Below are 10,513 nucleotides of genomic sequence, written 5' to 3' on the forward strand. Positions count from 1 at the left end.
TCTATGGATTTCACATGACTGGTAATACAGATATGCATCGGTTGGCCACAGGTAGTTTTTTTTTTTAAGTAGGGGGCGTGGATCAGAATTTGCCTCATGCAGCACAACAAATCTACTTCACATTGAGTTGATCAGGCTGTTGATTGTGGTCTGTGGAATGTTGTCCCACTCCTCTTCAATGGCTGTGCGAAGATGCTGGATATCGGCAGGAACTGGGACATGCTGTCGTACACGTCAATCCAGAGCATCCCAAACATGCTCAATGGGTGACATGTCTAGTGAGTATGCAGGACATGGAATGCCTGGGCCATTTTCAGCTTCCAGGAATTGTGTTCAGAGGCTTGTGACATGGGGCCGTGCCTTATCATGCTGAAACATGAGGTGATGGCGGCAGATGAATGGCAACACAATGGGCCTCAAGATCTAGTCACAGTGTCCCTATGCATACAAATTGCCATTGATAAAATGTGATTGTATTCCTTGTCGGTAGCTTATGCCTGCCCATATCATAACCCCACCACCATCATGGGGAACTCTGTTCACAACGTTGACATCAGCAAACCGCTTGCCCACATGATGCCATACAGTGCCTTGCGAAAGTATTCGGCCCCCTTGAACTTTGCGACCTTTTGCCACATTTCAGGCTTCAAACATAAAGATATAAAACTGTATTATTTTGTGAAGAATCAACAACAAGTGGGACACAATCATGAAGTGGAACGACATTTATTGGATATTTCAAACTTTTTTAACAAATCAAAAACTGAAAAATTGGGCGTGCAAAATTATTCAGCCCCTTTACTTTCAGTGCAGCAAACTCTCTCCAGAAGTTCAGTGAGGATCTCTGAATGATCCAATGTTGATCTAAATGACTAATGATGATAAATACAATCCACCTGTGTGTAATCAAGTCTCCGTATAAATGCACCTGCACTGTGATAGTCTCAGAGGTCCGTTAAAAGCGCAAAGAGCATCATGAAGAACAAGGAACACACCAGGCAGGTCCGAGATACTGTTGTGAAGAAGTTTAAAGCCGGATTTGGATACAAAAAGATTTCCCAAGCTTTAAACATCCCAAGGAGCACTGTGCAAGTGATAATATTGAAATGGAAGGAGTATCAGACCACTGCAAATCTACCAAGACCTGGCCGTCCCAGCTCATACAAGGAGAAGACTGATCAGAGATGCAGCCAAGAGGCCCATGATCACTCTGGATGAACTGCAGAGATCTACAGCTGAGGTGGGAGACTCTGTCCATAGGACAACAATCAGTCGTATATATTGCACAAATCTGGCCTTTATGGAAGAGTGGCGAGAAGAAAGCCATTTCTTTAAGATATCCATAAAAAGTGTCGTTTAAAGTTTGCCACAAGCCACCTGGGAGACACACCAAACATGTGGAAGAAGGTGCTCTGGTCAGATGAAACCAAAATTGAACTTTTTGGCAACAATGCAAAACGTTATGTTTGGCGTAAAAGCAACACAGCTGAACACACCATCCCCACTGTCAAACATGGTGGTGGCAGCATCATGGTTTGGGCCTGCTTTTCTTTAGCAGGGACAGGGAAGATGGTTAAAATTGATGGGAAGATGGATGGAGCCAAATACAGGACCATTCTGGAAAAAAAACCTGATGGAGTCTGCAAAAGACCTGAGACTGGGATGGAGATTTGTCTTCCAACAAGACAATGATCCAAAACATAAAGCAAAATCTACAATGGAATGGTTCAAAAATAAACATATCCAGGTGTTAGAATGGCCAAGTCAAAGTCCAGACCTGAATCCAATCGAGAATCTGTGGAAAGAACTGAAAACTGCTGTTCACAAATGCTCTCCATCCAACCTCACTGAGCTCGAGCTGTTTTGCAAGGAGGAATGGGAAAAAAATTCAGTCTCTCGATGTGCAAAACTGATAGAGACATACCCCAAGCGACTTACAGCTGTAATCGCAGCAAAAGGTGGCGCTACAAAGTATTAACTTAAGGGGGCTGAATAATTTTGCACGCCCAATTTTTCAGTTTTTGATTTGTTAAAAAAGTTTGAAATATCCAATAAATGTCGTTCCACTTCATGATTGTGTCCCACGTTGTTGATTCTTCACAAAAAAAAATACAGTTTTATATCTTTATGTTTGAAGCCTGAAATGTGGCAAAAGGTCGCAAAGTTCAAGGGGGCCGAATACTTTCGCAAGGCACTGTATATGCGGTCTGCCTTCTGCCCCCTACAGTTGAGGGATTCATCAATGAAGAGCTCACTTCTCCAGTGAGCATTTGCCCACAAGACGGTTACGACGCCAAACTGCAGTCAGATCAAGACTGGTGAAGATGACGAGCATGCAGATGAGCTTCCCTGAGACATTTTGTCCCCCCCTGACAAATTGTTCAGAAATTATTTGGTTGTGCAAACCCACAATTTCATCAGCTCTCCGGGTGGCTTGTTCTCAGACGATCCCACAGGTGAAGAAGCCGGATGTGGAGGTCCTTGGCTGGTGGTGTTTACGGTTGTGAGGCCGGTTGGACGTACTGCCAAATTCTCTAAATTGACGCCGGAGGCGCCTTATGGTAGGAAAATGTACATGACATTCTCTGGCAACAGCTCTGGTGGACATTCCTGCAGTCAGCATACCAATTGCACGCTCCCTCAAAACTTGAGACAGCTGTGGCATTGTGTTGTGTGACAAAACATTTTGGTGGCCTTTTATTGTCCCCAGCACAAGGTTCACCTGTGTAATGATCATGCCGTTTATTCAGCTTCTTGATATGCCACACCTGTCAGGTGGATGGATCATCTTAGCAAAGCAGAATTCTCACTAACAGGGATATAAACAAATTTGTGCAAAAGAAGAGTGAACTAAGCTTTTTTGCACTTATTGAAAATTTCTGATATTTTATTTCAGCTCATGCAACATGGAACCAACCCATTGCATTCATATTTTTGTTCAGTGTAGTACAGTAGCTCTCTTCCAGGATGGGAGAGGGTCATCTTCCTCCTCTGGCTTTCCTGAGCAAACAACTAATGGCCACCAATACCAGAAACCATAGAGAGAGGTGAATAGGCAATTAGCAAAAAAGGGAAGCTTATAAAAAGTTAATGCTGTAAGGAGCCTGGTGGGGAGTTAACCAGGAACCCACTGTGCGTTAATTTCGGTCCAAGAAAATCTACACATGGCTCCGTTTGAGATACGAGGGAGGCAGCTCGAGGGGAGGGTTGGGGGACAAGAGGGGTATCGTGTTCACATTTGTTTCAGATTTCATCCATGTAAACAAAGGGAGGCAGGCAGACACGCTGGGGCCTATTTAAATTAGGCCCAGACTAACATCCCGTCAGAAGTTCCTGCCTCACGCCCCGCGCATGCTAGGCCATCAGCACTTTCTGACTCGCTACGGCTTTGATGAGATCACTCAGTGCTCTTGTGGCGGGGGTAAAACTAGTTATTTAGTTTTTTGATGTAATTTTCCCCCTGTTTATTACAGTGGATGAGAGGCTTCTTGGTGTGTGTGTGTGTGTGTGTGTGTGTGTGTGTGTGTGTAATGCTCTCTCTTTTGCTTTTGTTTCAGCCCTGTTGGAGTCTACACAGTTCATGTACAGCACTGACGGAGAATAAGTAGACCAGTACAATCTCTCAAAAAGGCCTGGGGGGCTTGTTGGCAAATTTGACGTCAATTTGGTAAGCATTTGGGTTCATCTAGATCCAGGCCACAGCTTCCCCCATTGGCTGTTGATGTAGTGTGCATACACAGCCTGTACAACTCAACTAGCTCCAGCTGTATGAAAATGACCACCAAGGCCATTCTGGCAGTGGAGCATTAATTTGTAACTAGGGTGGAACATTCAAGTAACTGAGGTGAGTGGGGGCAGGGTTCAGATGGAATAAAGTTAACAGTTAAAGTCCACTTCCTTCCTCCTACCGGCCCAAAGCGAAGCATTGGGAACTGAAGCCTTTCTGTGCCTCCGGAGTTAACCCCAAATGTGGCCGGAACGGCAGACAAACTCTCGATACAGGCGTCCACAAAAATAAACACTGGTCGTATTATTTTCACTGCACTTTTCCTGTTGGTTTGATTTAACACTAGCTACACCCAGTCGCACCAACAGACACACACCAGGGTTTGGTCTTTTTGGAAATAACTCTGTGTCCATGTTGGCCACATGAGTTGAACTGGCATGGATATAGAAAACCCAGGTTTAGACTGGGAGATCGGCAGTTTGTACAAAAAAACAGGCATCCAATTCCGCCTGATTTGTGTGTGTTGGTCTTGCTTGGACTGGCCAATGCAAATAACCTCAGATCCTATATTTTGTGTCCACTGCACACAGGTTGTTGCTTGGTTCGTGGAGTATGCATGGGCATTGTTGAACAAATTGGGGAACGACTACTATGTCTGGAAGAGACTACATTTTCTGAATACTAAACTCAGTAAAAAAAAGAAACGTCCCCTTTTCAGGACCCTGTCTTTCTAAGATAATTAGTAAAAATCCAAATAGCTTCACAGATCTTCATTGTAAAGAGTTTAAACACTGTTCCCATGCTTGTTCAATGAACCATAAACAATTAATGAACATGCACCTGTGGAACGGTCGTTAAGACACTAACAGCTTACAGACGGTAGGCAATTAAGGTCAGTTATGAAAACTTAAGACACTAGAGGCCTTTTTACTGACTCTGAAAAACACCAAAAGAGAGATGCCCAGGGTCCCTGCTCATCTGCATGAACATGCCTTAGGCATGCTGCAAGGAGCCATGAGGACTGCAGATGTGGCCAGGGAAATAAATTGCAATATCCGTACTGTGAGACGCCTAAGACGGCGCTAAGGGGAGACAGGACGGACAGCTGATCATCCTCGCAGTGGCAGACCACGTGTAACAAACACCTGCACAGGATCGGTACATCCGAACATCACACCTGCGGGACAGGTACAGGATGGCAACAACAACTGCCCGAGTTACATCAGGAACGCACGATCCCTCCACTGTCCGCAATAGGCTGAGAGAGGCTGGACTGGGGGCTTGTTGGCCTGTTAAGGCAGGTCCTCACCAGACATCACCGGCAACAACGTCACCTATGGGCACAAAACCCAACGTTGCTGGACCAGACAGGACTGGCAAAGTGCTCTTCACTGACGAGTTGCGGTTTGGTCTCACCAGGGGTGATGGTCTGATTCGCGTTTATTGTTGAAGGAATTAGAGGCCTGTACTCTGGAGCGGGATCGATTTGGAGGTGGAGGATCCATCATGGTCTGGAGCGGTGTGTCACAGCATCATCGGACTGATCTTGTTGTCATTGCAGTGAATCTCAACGCTGTGCGTTACAGGGAAGACATCCTCCCTCATGTGGTACCCTTCCTGCAGGCTCATCCTGACATGACCCTCCAGCATGACAATGTCACTAGCCATACTGCTTGTTCTGTGCGTGATTTCCTGCAAGACAGGAATGTCAGTGTTCAGCTATGGCCAGCGAAGAGCCCGGAACTTAATCCCATTGAGCACGTCTGGGACCTGTTGGATCGGAGGGTGAGGGCTAGGGCCATTCCCTACAGAAATGTCCTGGAACTTGCAGGTGCCTTGGTGGATGAGTGGGGTAACATCCCACAGCAAGAACTGGCAAATCTGGTGCAGTCCATGAGGAGGAGATGCACTGCAGGACTTAATGCAGCTGGTGGCCACACCAGACACTGACTGTTACTTTTGATTTTGACCCCCACTTTGTTCAGGGACACATTATTCCGTGTCTGTTCGTCACATGTCTGTGGAACTTGTTCAGTTTATGTCTCAGTTGTTAAATCTTGTTATGTTTGTACAAATATTTACACATGTTAAGTTTGCTGAAAATAAACACTTTTTTTTTTTGCTGAGTTGGCTAGGCTCACCTGAGAATCATTTTCATTGAATCTTTTCAGATCCTAATCAAGCAACCCCTGAAACCTCCTGCTTGCACACAATGATTGAACTAACTCATCATAGAACAGTCTTCATAACTGGGAGAAGCCATTTATACAGGTATAGCGATATGCACGGTACAGACTTTATTGTTCAGAGAGAAGCCAACTATCAACAACAAGCGCTCCTGAAAGGACGAAATCGAGAACCACTTCTTTTGGAGTTCACTCTCCCTGGCCGTCAATGACTTTTGCTGCCAGATAGCTGGAGATGGTAAACAAAAAAGACACTTGTGGAGACAATGCCACCGCGCCCGCTGCTTTCCTCCGACTCTACCCTCCCCCCCACGGCCCCTGAGCAGTGTGGGAAAGCACCTCCCTCGCCTCTGTCCATTGGAGGATGGAGAAGCTCCCTCTCTGTTGTGATATGTGCACAATAACATCCTGATAAATGTCCTGCAATGTTCCCACCGGTGAGGAAACGGTACACAAACAAAGCCCTGAAGTTCTCTGGCTAAGCACGGGATGGGATTGGAGCCAGGGGTGTGTCCACCATTCGGGCTCTGGCAACGAGCACACTACTGGTGGGAGGATGGATCAGTGGGAAATGAACAGCGAGTTTTTAATCCCTAATACGACTAAAGCATGCATCGTCCATGTAAAAGTAGGCCAACTGGACAGATAAGGACTGCCAAGAGGGTGTCCAACTGTACCGTGGTGGTAAACAGGAGCATCACTTTAACGACGGATGCCACAGTTTAACCATGTTTTATAAAGGTTGTGGGGGGGGGATATCATGGAGGGAGCTGGTAGTGGATGGTGGACGCAGCGCTTAGTGTTAACCTAAGACCACATGGATTCTTGGCCATCGGTCGCAGGCTGTGGCCTTACACACATTCACACAGAACAGGTCCAATGGCTATGGTTCAATCGGCTATGAAAAGCCAACTGACATTTACTCCTAGATGACCCTGCTGGTCGTCTATGAACATTTTAACATCTTGGCCATGTTCTGTTATAATCTCCACCCGGCACAGCCAGAGGAGGAGTGGCCACCCCTCATAGCCTGGTTCCTCTCTAGGTTTCTTCCTAGGTCCCGGCCTTTCTAGGGAGTTTTCCCTAGCCACCGTGCCTCTACACCCACATCGTTTGTTGTTTGAGGTTTTAGGCTGGGTTTCTGTACATGCGCTTATGTACGGGGCGGCAGAGTAGCCTAGTGGTTAGAGCGTTGGACTAGACTAGTAACCGGAAGGTTGCAAGTTCAAACCCCCGAGCTGACAAGGTACAAATCTGTTGTTCTGCCCCTGAACAGGCAGTTAACCCACTGTACCTAGGCAGTAATTGAAAATAAGAATTTGTTCTTAACTGACTTGCCTAGTTAGGTCAAATAAAAAATACATGTAAAAAGGGCTTTATAAAAACATTTGATTTATTAATGGTGATTGGAGATACATGACATACCGTGCTGAGGTCGTGTCCAGTTTCACATGGCGAGGTCTGTTTACCAAGGCCTAGCAGGGCAGAATTAGAGCCCGACACCACTCGTCTGGGGTCATATGATGGACGACATCGTTGGTTCTCTCCAGTCTCTGTTGTGAACTCCTAGGCTCAGGTCAGGGTGGTAAAAATGTATGTGGTGTATGGTATGGTATGGTATGGTGGCGCCCATCTTGGACTGGGTTATTTAGAAATATTTGAATGACACTAATGCATTTGCAATAATTATTAGGCATATCCAGTGCTATGATACTGAGAGCAACAACCAGGTAGTGGACTACAATAAGTTCCGTGATAAATCTCACTCTCAACCCTATGAAATAGGCTAGCTTTTGCTGAGGAATAGTAAGCTAACTTGACTTCTCAAAATGTCTCCTGTTTTCCCCTCTAAAATAAGACACTTAAAATGTTTTTTGGACTGAATGGCTGTAGCTGACGTGTGCCGAGCTAGCTAGCTAGTAATGCACAGCACACATTTGGCAAAACGTGTGCTGTTATTCTTGACATCCACTCACAGCTAGCTTGCTAGTCAACGTGTTAGCAGTCACACTGACAAACCTTTATAAAACGCTCACCTCAAAGAATAATGGTGATGTGGTCCAATTGAGTCAGAGACCACTTCCAGTGTTAATTGGCAGACATTTTAGTGTTTGTTATAAACCATTTATTTAAGCCTATATTAATTAGTCATCTAAGCTTACCGGTATACTTGCTTGCATGGGCTTGCGTATACCTTGACAACAAAAAAAAAGGTGCCATTTTGACACCCAGAAACAACCATATGCTCAACAGTGCTGAAAATCTCTCTGCGGGGAACCAAGTGAAAGGCCTACTCATTTCCATTCCATCATCATACTGTAACATGTTGTATTTCAAAACACATTCATCTGTGTTTTAGGATGAGGTTAATATACATCTATAAAACTATTTTAAGGGGGCAGGCTAAGACAATCACAGTGCACAAGCCTTAAATAAGAAAGGCGAAGATGGCATTTTTAGTGCTGTTTTTTTCTTCTTTCAAACCCTGATTCAAAAGAGGGGAAAAAAAAAAAAGTGACCTCATTAGAATAAAGTATGCCTTAAATGGTTTGCACATGTTGAAGTTTGATACTATTTGCAGTCGAGTTCCGTAGCCGGCCAGGGCCTTCAGGGACCTTTTTTTCCTCTCGCTCGCTGACTGTCTTCCATATGCATTTCTCGAGACCCACAGAGCAAAACATTGGTGTACTTCTTTAGATTCTTTTAGAGACCTGCAGAGCATGGTACAGCTCTGTGAACCTGTCTAGCGCCCAACGCGTATATTTCCGTCTGGACAGACAAAGAGGGGGAAAAAAATACTCTGGAGCAAAGAAAGGATCTGACTGCTGCAGTCATTCCTTCTTTATGATACACACACACACACACACGATAGAGATGTGTGTTTTAAATCGAGAACATGCGTGCACTCAAACAAACGCTCACACACCCCCTCAGGCCATGCCCTGGCCCATGTATGGATTACCGTGTTGCAGCAGGATGGGACAGTGCCGAGTAGCATGAGGTCGATCAGCAGCCCCCCTCAGCAATGCTCCTAAAAGATGCAACACAGGGATGTGCTGGGCTACAAGCTATGTATATGGGATAAAATGTACAGGCTGTACAGGCTGTATGAGATGCCACTGTAACATGGTTAAATCTCTCAAAACCACATCTCTGTAAAACACAGTGGAAATGAACACACGCACACACACGGAAAAGTACTTACTATCCAGGCCATGCTTCTGTTAGTTTCCATATGATGTATTGGCATTTATACAGATGTTAATTTCTCTTTTCTCATTTTTTCTTTTTAAAAGCAAAGAGTCGTGATGATCATATTGGAAACAATACAAAAATAGAACTTAAAATGTACATCATACACTTGATAGATATATCTATCTATATATATTTTAGCTTTTTTTTTTTTACAGAGGTAAAAACTTAGATTGTAAAAAAAAAACAGAAAACAATCGATTTAACTGTTTCTTTAAACATAAAAAAAAATATTACTAAGTATACATGAGATAGATGAAGAGGATGCTTCAGGCACTTTCCTTTAATAGTTAAATGTGTGCAGGAATTAGACACTGCACCAAAACAGACAAACTGCTTTTGGTTAACTTTTCTTTTACCACAGATAGAAAAATAAAAACTGGGATCTTCTCTACAATGAATGGCAACAGTATTGCAAAGCTGACAAACAGGGACACACAGCAGAAAAAGGAAAGGAAGAAAGGCAGCGAGAGAAGTAAAGAGAAAGACTGACACAACGACAGCTTCTGTACAGAACCCGCAACGCCATGATGCTATCGCCCATTTAACTCCAGACATGGCTCGGAACTCGAATGCTTATGACGATTAGTTAATGTATGATTGCGATCGATCGCATAAGATGTATTTTCTGCCACGTTGATACGAATCGAGACCGGGTACTTCACAGGAATTTGCGCATATTGTTCATAAGGTTTTTTCTGATTAGTGTTGTGCTTCCTACAGGGAAAAAAATCAAACAATGTTCCTCCCACGAGGTGAATTTACAGGGTGGTTTTAAATGTGAGGCTAGTTTTTGTTGTTTCAATACATATATACAGTTGAAGTCGGAAGTTAACATACACTAAGGTTGGAGTCATTAAAACTCGTTTTTCAACCACTCCACAAATGTCTTGTTAACAAATTATAGTTTTGGCAAGCTGGTTAGAACATCTACTTTGTGCATGACACAAGGAGTTTTCCCAACCTAAAGCCATTTTGCCATTACTTTGGAGGTATGCTTGGGGTCATTGTTCATTTGGAAGACCCATTTGCGACCAAGCTTTAACTTCCTGACTGATGTCTTGAGATGTTGCTTCGATATATCCACAATTTCCCTCCCTCATGATGCCATCTATTTTGTGAAGTGCACCAGTCCGTCCTGCAGCAAAGCACCCCCCACAACATGATGCTGCCACCCCCGTGCTTCACGGTTGGGATGGTGTTCTTTGGCTTGCAAGCCTCCCCCTTTTTCCTCCAAACATAACGATGGTCATTATAGCCAAACAGTACTATTTTTGTTTCATCAGACCAGAGGACATTTCTCCAAAAAGCACGATCCTTGTCTCCATGTGCAGTTGCAAACTGTAGT

The sequence above is a fragment of the Oncorhynchus mykiss genome, chromosome 13 (assembly GCF_013265735.2).
Source record: "Oncorhynchus mykiss isolate Arlee chromosome 13, USDA_OmykA_1.1, whole genome shotgun sequence".
Taxonomy (NCBI): Eukaryota; Metazoa; Chordata; class Actinopteri; order Salmoniformes; family Salmonidae; genus Oncorhynchus; species Oncorhynchus mykiss.